Source organism: Hordeum vulgare, chromosome 7H (assembly GCF_904849725.1).
Source record: "Hordeum vulgare subsp. vulgare chromosome 7H, MorexV3_pseudomolecules_assembly, whole genome shotgun sequence".
Taxonomy (NCBI): domain Eukaryota; kingdom Viridiplantae; phylum Streptophyta; class Magnoliopsida; order Poales; family Poaceae; genus Hordeum; species Hordeum vulgare.
This window is the reverse complement of record NC_058524.1, coordinates 48,358,684-48,368,724: the sequence shown is the minus strand read 5'-3', so window position 1 is coordinate 48,368,724 and position 10,041 is coordinate 48,358,684.

Sequence of the window (10,041 nt, the reverse complement as noted above, 5' to 3'; positions counted from 1 at the left end):
CCGTGCTATGAGTTTTCTTAAGAAGGGATGTCTTGTCACATGCAACGTAGTCCTGTCCTTCTAGTGGTATAATCTTCATCATCATCATAGTTCTCCTCTTATTACGGGTCCACATCAAACTGATCGTAGTCATCCTCGTTGGCCACTCCATCCATCCCGATGATGCTCCTCTTGGCTCTCTTGATGACAACATGACTCAGCTTTACCGGGTCAGTATGTAGAAGCATTTTGATACGTCCTTAGCAAATACCCAGTGCTCATACTTGGCGGTAATTCCTTTCACACCATTTGCACCAGCAGGTTGTGCTTTGGGTAGGGACATTGTAACGACACCACGTTCTTCCTTCTTGACATTCTTCGCCCATATGACATGGAATAGTGCCACCATGTGATCTTCGCCGTACTCAAGTTCCCATATATCTTCGATCCTTCCATAGTATTTGTTATTTTCATTTTCATTGAAGGTAAGCATCATGCCGCCTGAGTTATGGTAATCATAGTTTTTATCTTTTGCCTTAGTATATAATGTGTATCCATTGATATCATATGATTGGTAGGCTACGACATTGCATGCGGGGCCTACTGCTAATGCATAAATGATTTGCATTGGCAATACCCGTTGGCACTGGTATCTCCCTAATTCTCTCTTTTAACCAAGCTCCAAATTTGGAGTTGTGCTCTCTAATGATATGGGCTTCGGTCCACTACGTCTCTACCATTGCGTACTCTTTCTTTAAGGTTCCTTGTGAGTCTGGTGCCAAGGAGTGATTACATCTACTTGTTGCAACACCATTGTGTGTGCTCTATCAAAGTCGTCTCGGCGGTTTTGTATATCCACATTTAAATCATGCTTCAAATGTGAGTGACCTACTCCTTCGATCCTATCGGCATGCTTCCACATGGGCAAACCAAGAGATTAATCATCATCTATATAATTATTGCAAAATGATATGCACTCTTCAGTCAAAGAGGCCTGGACGATGCTTCCATCCAGACGGGCCTCTTACGAACGTAACCCTTCAAAGTTCCATTCGTTCGTTCAAACAGGAACATGGTATGCAAGAATGTCAGTCCAAGGTCTTTAACATTGGAAACAATATGAACTAGAAAATGCACCATCGCATCAAAGAATGCAAGTGGGAAATATATGTCAAGATCACATAGTTCTGAAATGATCTCCTCTTGTAGTCGTGTAAGATGTCGCACACTAGTTTTCCAGAGAGAGCATAAAAATGTTGGAGAAGTCAAGAAGTGTGTTGCGAACGTGCTTGTCCATTATCCCTGTGAGAGCTATCGGAAGTAATTGTGTCATCATCACATGGCAATCATGGGACTTCATGTTGCTAAACCTTTGTTTTTTGTCAAGATATCGCGTATGAGCCCCGAGTAACCAGAAGGAATTTTGATGTCGTCAAGGCACTTGAAAATTTGAGAAAGCTCATCTTCATAGAGCGTGAAGCAAGCTGAGGGGCAATAATCATCTTCGGTTTTTGACGTGGTTTTTCCCTTGTCTCTCTTGTCGGCTATGGTGATTTTTCCCTTGTCCGTATCCTTGGTTATTTTAAGGGATGTGGGTTGGAGATCTTCCCTAATACTAATATCTTTCAAGTTTGTCTTTCCCTCAGACCATCTTTACTTTTTTTTGGCATGTCAATCAATGTGTCAACCAAACTCTCACACACATTTTTTGTGATATGCGTCATATCAAGAGAGTGCGGCGTACTGAGTAGTTCCCAATACTTCAAGTCCCAGAAAAAAGACTTTCTATTCCATACTTTTAGCAGCATTTTCTCAGAGGCCCTGTTTCTCTTCCTTCCTGGTTTAGGACAATCTTCCCAATTCTTTAACATCTCATGGATTCTTCTCCACTCCTCTTACGTGGTGGCCCTCAGGTGTCATCCGTTTTGTCGAACATATCTCCAAGAGTTCTCCACTCATCATCTTTGTCAAGCCACCTTCAATGGACAGTGAACATGGTTTTGCTACTGCCCTTTTTTGATAGCTGGCAAAAATATGTGTCATCCATACATTTAACACATGCAATGTCCATCACACGTTTGTCCGACAATACATATGTAACCCAGATAGTCGTGAACAATTGTGAGTAGTGTTGCTCTTAGGAGAAAATAGTTTCCAGTGCTAGCATACCACGTTTCGACCCCTTCATCCTTCCATAATATGTCTAACCCCTCCTTCAAGAGCTCAAGATATGTGTCGATATCATTGCCTGGTTGGAACAACCCTTGAATTAGCGTTACCATGTGTATGTACTTCTGTTTCGTGCAGAGCCAAGGCGGGAAGTTGTACATCCAAACAAACATGAGACATGTACTATGTGTGCTACTCTAGTTCCCAAATGGATTTAGTCCACCAGTACTTGCACCCAACCTGGGGTTTCTTGGTTCTGCTGCGAATTCTGGTTCTATGTAGTCGAGTGCTGTCCACTCACAACCATCTGCAATATGTGTGAGAATGCCATCATTTTTGGATGTCCTAGTCTTGTGCTAAGTCATGTTTTTTTGCTTCCTTCGCATCAGCAAAATAACTACATGCATATAATCAATGAAAGGTACCATACAATCTTTCAAGGCTCCTTCTTTCTAGGCTTGTATCGAGGTTCCTTGCAAGTTGGACACTCTCTTTTGTGCTCATACTCGTTACGATATAAGATGCAATTAATTACGCAATCATGCTATCTTACATGTGGCAAATCAAAAGGGCACACAATCTTTTTCGCCTCATCCACACTCTTAGAAAACAAATTCCCTTTGGGAAAAATTTATTTAAATATTCCAATGTAGCATCCAAACTTGTGTCTGTGCTCTTGAATCTTGCCTTAACATCTAGAAGTTTGAGCATGACATGCAAGCAGGTGTGCTCAGGATCGCAACCTCCATACAGTGAAGCTTTCGCATCTAACTCCAATTGCACCAACTTGAGAGCCTCTTTAATTGCAGATCTCTCACTTGTCATCTTCTTTTGAAGTAGTTCTTTAACATGGGGATCCTGCAGCATTTCAGCTAACGACATATCCTGGGTGACATGGTCCTCTTCATGTTTGGGAGGCGTTTCATGATTTCCTCCTCCATGCGCATGCTCATTATTGTTTCCTCCTTCTGGTAGCCCTGCTAATTCACCAAAAGAGTTCTCTACTTCCATATCCACCGCTCCATCGTCGTTGTCACGAACATCATCATTCTCCTCACCATGCTTTCTCCATCATGTAAAACCTTCAACGAAACCACAATGAAGCAAGTGCGTGAGGATGCTATCATCGAACGGGTTATGGAAAGTTCCATTTTTGTAGACCTTACATGGACATAATATCTATGTTTCACACTTCTATATCATATTCATCATCGCGAAATTGAGAAAGGCCTCCACACTGTGATCCATATTGAATCTTTTGATAGATCAAATTAGCTTGTAAAGGGGAATACGTAAGGGCATACAAAATTATGGCCTTAACTTTGCTAAAAAATGGACATGTTGAGTACCAGAAATTTGACGAAACAAAAATGAATCAACATTTCTCCAAAACATTGGCAACTCTCTCTCTACAAATTTCCCATCCATGCAATATATGTAGCAATCACACACACATATAATTGAATAATGAGGAAATGTTTGTGTTAATTACCTTAAAGAGAAGAGACACAAGTCGAGCTATAATACTCCTCGATTGGTCATGAGAAGCATATTGACCGTACGTAGGTTGGAGGGCGCCATTAATGGAGGGTGAAGGAAAATTTAATGCAAGTGGGTGGAGGATAGAGCTAGCTAGATAGCTTAGAGAGGGGGGGGGTGTGGAGGCAAGCAAACTTAATTGGGTTTCTGAAGATGAAGAGGGAGGAGAGAGGAGGAAGATCAAGAGCAAGAGGAAGAAGAAGGGAATATACTAGGTGGATACACAAGGGTTATCACATGGGAATAGTGTTCTGACTTTATTACTAGTGTCGCTGGAGAATGCAACATCGGCTCTAATGTGTATATTCCTGGCATGCCATTCTACCCTACGCCGGCATTACGTGGGCCCCAAAGTTGACCGACAAAAATGGACCCACAAAAAGTAATGTTGGTGTACGGAAGAAGGTGACGCGATAGATATAGGAAATACTGCCGGCGTGGTATTACTTTGTTGTGCCAATAGTAAGTTACGCCTGCACACAACATTGGAGTCCACAAACAAGTGGCATTCCACGTACGTTCAACACCGGCACTAAGTTACTAGCTATGTCGTACAAAAATGGCCGATGCAACGCTATTTCAAAAATATAGTGCTAGCGTCGGTTGGAAACGGCACGCCACAAACAAGAGTCATGGCTAGCCATTTCTCTACTAGTGAAGGTTAATGTAGAGGCCCTCCATCATCAACCACCCCTCCGATAGGGTACCAGAACAGGTCTCCATATGGGCACACAGCGGAACGGAGACCTGTAATGGCGAAAAAGTGTTTCGGGAGCTCCCCTAGGGTTTTTAGAATATATGAGAATTTATAAGGCATATGACAAGGTCGGACACAAGGGGTGGCCCACAAGCTAAAAGGTTGTGGCCACCCCCGGGGCTTGCCCTGTGGACTTGTGGAGCCCTCATGTGGCCCCCGACCTTCTTACGAAGCTTCCAGGGTGAAGAAAAAATCATCAAAAAGTTACATGGTATTTGGACTCCGTTTGGTAGTGTAAACCTGAAAAGCCAAAAACATGCAGAAAATAAAAAGTGTCACTTGGCACTAGGTTAATAGGTTAGTGCTAAAAAATAATATGAATCATAAAATAAATGCCCAAAAAGTATCCTAAAATGATAATATTATAACATGGAACAATACAAAAATAGATACGTTGGAGACGTATCATGCCACCCCCTGGGCGCGCCCTGTTGGATTGGCGCCACCTCGTGGGGCCTTCGGCCTTCTTAGGAAGCTTACATGTTCTTATTTTGTCAAGCAAAATCATCAAAAAGTTTCAGGGTATTTGGACTTCGCTTGGTACAGTATTCCTAAAAAGCCAGAAACATGCAGAAAACCACAACTAACATTTGGCACTGGGTTAATAGGTTAGTGCTAAAATATATATAAAATAGCAAGTAAATGCCTAAAAAACATCCTAGAACAATAATATAATAGCATGGAACAGTAAAAAATTATAGATACATTGGAGACGTATTAGCATCCCCAAGCTTAATTATTGCTCGTCCTCGAGTAGGTAATTAATAAAAATAGTTTTTTTGATGTGACATGCTACCCAACATGTAATCTCTTGCAGGTATGGTCATCTAGAAACGATGAATTAGCAAACAACAACATAGTAATATCCATGAAGACAAGTAACATAATCATCAGTGTTCAAAATATTACGATCCTTAAAGATATAAGTGAAGCACTAGAACAACTGCTTAGCTCAAAAGATATAAGTGAAGCACATAGAGTATTGTAACAAATCATGGTTAACATGTGTCTCTCTCAAGTGGGTGTGTCCAACAAACAAAGATTGTGGAAAACTAAAATAAAAGCAAACTATAACACACGACGCTTCAAGAAAAACTCATATCAAGTGATAAATAAAAATATAGCTCCAAGTGACATACCGATGGATTGAGACGAAAGAGGGTATGCCTTCTGGGCATCCCCAAGCTCAAACACTTGAGTATTCATATAATTTGACTTGGAGTGTGATACGTCTTCAACGTATCAATAATTTATGAAGTATTCAAGCCAATATTCTACAAATTCCATATATTTTTGGCAACATTTTATATTATTTTTTTGGACTAACTTACTTATCCAGTGCGCAGTGCGAGTTCTTGTTTTTATGTGTTTTTATTTCACAGAAAATCCATACCAAATGGACTCCAAACGCGATAAAAATTTACGGCGATTTCTTTGGAATATATGTGAATTTTGGGATGAAGAATCAACGCCGCACGATGCCCGAGGCTCTCACAAGTCAACAGGGAGCGGCGAGGGGGTGCCCGCGACCCGATGGCTTGTGTCCACCCTTTAAGTCAGTTGGGGCCCTTATTTCGCCAAAAGAAATATACTTTCCCGATAAAAATGCTCTCAAAATTTCATCCCGATCAGAGTAGCGGATCTCCGGATATTTTAGGAATGGTGAAGGGCCATGATACGTCTCCAACGTATCTATAATTTTTGATGGTTTCATGCTATTATCTTGTCAAACTTTGGATGTCTTGTATGCCTTTTATATCTTTTTTGGGACTAACTTATTAACTCAGTGCCAAGTGCGAGTTCCTGTTTTTTCCGTGTTTTTGACCCTTTTCAGAGGAGGATTTTAAACGGAGTCCAAACGGAACGAAACTTCCAAAAAGATTTTTTCCAAAACAGAAGACGATCGGGGAACTTGAGAACCAAGGCAGGGGCCACCAGGGACCCCACAAGCCCCCTAGCCGCGGCTAGGGGGTGCCCCCAGGCTTCTGGGCTCCCTCGGCCTCCTCTGCCCTAGGTCTTTAGCCTATATATTCCCAAAAATTCCAGAAAAAATCGGGAGATCATCGAAAGTACTTTTCCGCCGCCGCAAGCTTTTGTCTCCGCAAGATCCCATCTGGGGCACATTCTGGTGCCCTACCGGAGGGGGATTCGGAAACGGATGGCTTCTTCATCAACACCATGACCTCTCCGATGATGCGTGAGTAGTTCACCATAGACCTACGGGTCCATAGCTAGTAGCTATATGGCTTGTTCTCTCTATTGGATCTTCAATACAAAGTTCTCCATGATCTTCATGGAGATCTATCCGATGTAGTCTTCTTTTGCGGTGTGTTTGTCGAGATTCGATGAATTGTGGATTTATGATCAGATTATCTATGAATCTTATTTGGGTTTCTTCTGATCTCTTATATGCATGATTTCATATCCTTGTAATTCTCTTCGAGTTGTGGGTTTTGTTTGGCCAACTTAATCTATGATTCTCGCAATGGGAGAAGTGCTTGGTTTTGGGTTCATACCGTGCGGTGACCTCACCCAGTGACAGAAGGGGTAGCGAGGCACGCATCGTGTTGTTGCCATCAAGGGTAAAAAGATGGGGGTTTCATCATTGGTTTGAGTTTATCCCTCTACATCATGTCATCTTGCTTAAGGCGTTACTCTGTTCGTCATGAACTCAATACACTGGATGCATGCTGGATAGCGGTCGATGTGTGGAGTAATAGTCGTAGATGCAGAAAGTATCGGTCTACTTGTCTCGGACGTGATGCCTATATGTATGATCATTGCCTTAGATATCGTCATGACTTTACGCGGTTCTATCAATTGCTCGACAGTAATTTGTTCACCAACCGTAATATTTGCTATTTTGAGAGAAACCTCTAGTGAACACTATGGCCCCCGGGTCTACTTCACACCATATTTTCAGCCTTACTCTTTTTCTTCGTTGCACTTTCCGCCTTCAGATCTCACTTTGCAATCAATCTTGAAGGGATTGACAACCCCTCTATAGCGTTGGGTGCAAGCTCTTTTGTGTTTGCGCAGGTACTCTGGACTTGACGAGATTCTCCTACTAGATTGATACCTTGGTTCTCAAACTGAGGGAAATACTTACTTCTCCTGTGCTGCATCACCCTTTCCTCTTCAAGGGAAAACCAACGCAAGCAAGTCTCCGTCAACATGTCAATTTCTGGCGCTGTTGTTTGAGAAGTAGCAGGCCAGAAAACAACAGCGAAAACAGGAGAGAAACAGAGAGAGAGAGACGCAATCTCGGAAGGCCTCTCGCCCCTCCGGGATCCATGGCAGCCAAGGACCAGAGGGAGACTCTCCCTAGATGGGTAGAGGACATGAAGGAGGAAACCTAAGGGGGGAGACTCCCTCCCTCTCTCTTCTGGCGGCGTCGGAGTGCCATCGGCGGGGGGGGGGGGGGGGGTCATCGCTGTGGTGATCGTCTTCATCAACATCACCGTATTCACCACCTCCTCATCTCTTTTTAGCGGTCCACTCTCCCGCACCCCGCTATAATTCTCTACTTGAACAAGATCTTTCATGCCACATATTATTAATCAATGATGTGTTGCCATCCTATGATGTTTGAGTAGATCTATGTTGTCCTTTATGTTGATTGATGATCTTGATTGGTTTGAGTGTATGTTTTATTTTTGTGCTGTCCTAAGGTGCCTTCGGTGAGGAGCACACGTGAAGGATTCACACTGGAGGGTGCTGCAATATGTTCATGATTCTCTTATAGTGGGTGGCTAGAGTGACGGAAGCTTACACCCGAGTAAGGGGGTTGTTTACATATGGGAGTAAAGGGGACTTAATGTTTAATGATATGGTTGGGTTTACCTTAATGACTTCTAGAGTTGCGGATGCTTGCTAGAGATCCAATCATAAGTTTATATGATCCAAGTACGGAAAGTATATTACCTCATGCTTCTCCCTCATATGAAATTGCAAGAATGATTACCGATCTTGTTATCAATTGCCTAGGATGATTCTGCACACCATACCATCATTATTCCATACTTGCTATTCGTAATATATTGTAATATATTCTAACTCTATTTAGTACAGCAACTATTTTCCTATTTTAGTTCTCCAATATCATGCAAAGCTATCCTCTTTATACCCACACCACAGTTTTATTTCTCGTTACTAGATAGAAGCAAACGTTCATTGTATGTAGAGTCGTATCGGTGGCAGATAGGACTTGAGAGAATACTGATCTTACCTTTAGCTCCTTGTGGGTTCGACACTTCATACTTACCACTTCCATCTTTGGAAAGTGCTACGGTGATTCCTTGCATTTGGGATTATCAAGCTCTTTTCTAGCGCCGTTGTCGAGGAGTAATAGGGTGGGGTTAATATTTTCGTGTATGCTTGTTTGCTTTTTTCACTAAGTAGATTTAATTTTTATTTTGTTTCTGTTGTCATGTTTTATTTCTTTAGTTGTGGGTGAAACAAACAAAAAAACTGAAAATTGAAAACACAAAAAAATTAGTTGCCTCTTAAAAGAGAAGCGATTGGAAAGTTATGCATTGCAGAAGTGAGGGTCGACCTTGAACACTTCTATTCATGCTCATGGAAACAATGTAGAATTTTACATGTAAGCTTCTCATAAAAATAATTATCCCCTTGTATACCATTGTACCATAAAAAATAATGTGCTTGTCATAATATTCATGATGCTCTTTTGCATGTTTCATCAACTATCCTTACGTGAGCATCATTGAAATTATCATGCCTCACTAAAAGGTTTTAAAGAAAAAGTGCTTGTTGGGAGACGACCCAACACTTATCCTTTCTGTTTTTGTGTTCACATGATTAAGCTACTGTACTAATCATGTTCTGTGTCTCTTATTTCAATAATGTGCCAAGTAAATACTTTGGGATGATTTGGATGATAGTAGAATTGATATGGTGCAAAAGCAGAAACTTTGAAGTCCAGTGTAGGATTTCTGTGATTTTACTAGAACGTATTTTTGATCTGAATGTTTTACACAACATTAATATACAAATTCCCAGGTCCTGCGAATTGTTTAGAATTTTTATGAGTTACAAAAGTTTGGTATTTGTGCTAATCATTACAAACTGTTCTGTTATATACATATTCTATTTTTGCTTGCTTTGATTCTTCTATAGATTGTATCGGGGGGTATAATCCATGGAGAAGTTATAACGTAGTACCTTATGCAATAATTAAATATGAAGCAATTTATAACAGTACCTAAAGTTTATTATTTTCCTATTATACTAACGGATCTCACGAGGTTTCTGTTAAGTTTTGTGTGATTGAAGTTTTCAAGTTTTGGGTGAGATACCGATATGAGGAGAATAAGGAGCATCAAGACCCTAAGCTTGGGGATGCCCAAGGAACCCCCAAGGTAATATCCAAGGAAGACACAAGCGTCTAAGCTTGCGGATGCCCCGGAAGGCATCCCCTCTTTCATCTTCAACACTATCGGTATATCTTACTTGGAGCTATATTTTTATTCATCACGTAATATGTTTTTTGCTTGGAGCATCATTTTTTTGTTAATATTTTCTTTCTTTTATTTATAATCTTTTTTTCCATAAAAAGTTCCAAGAATTGCCTTTAG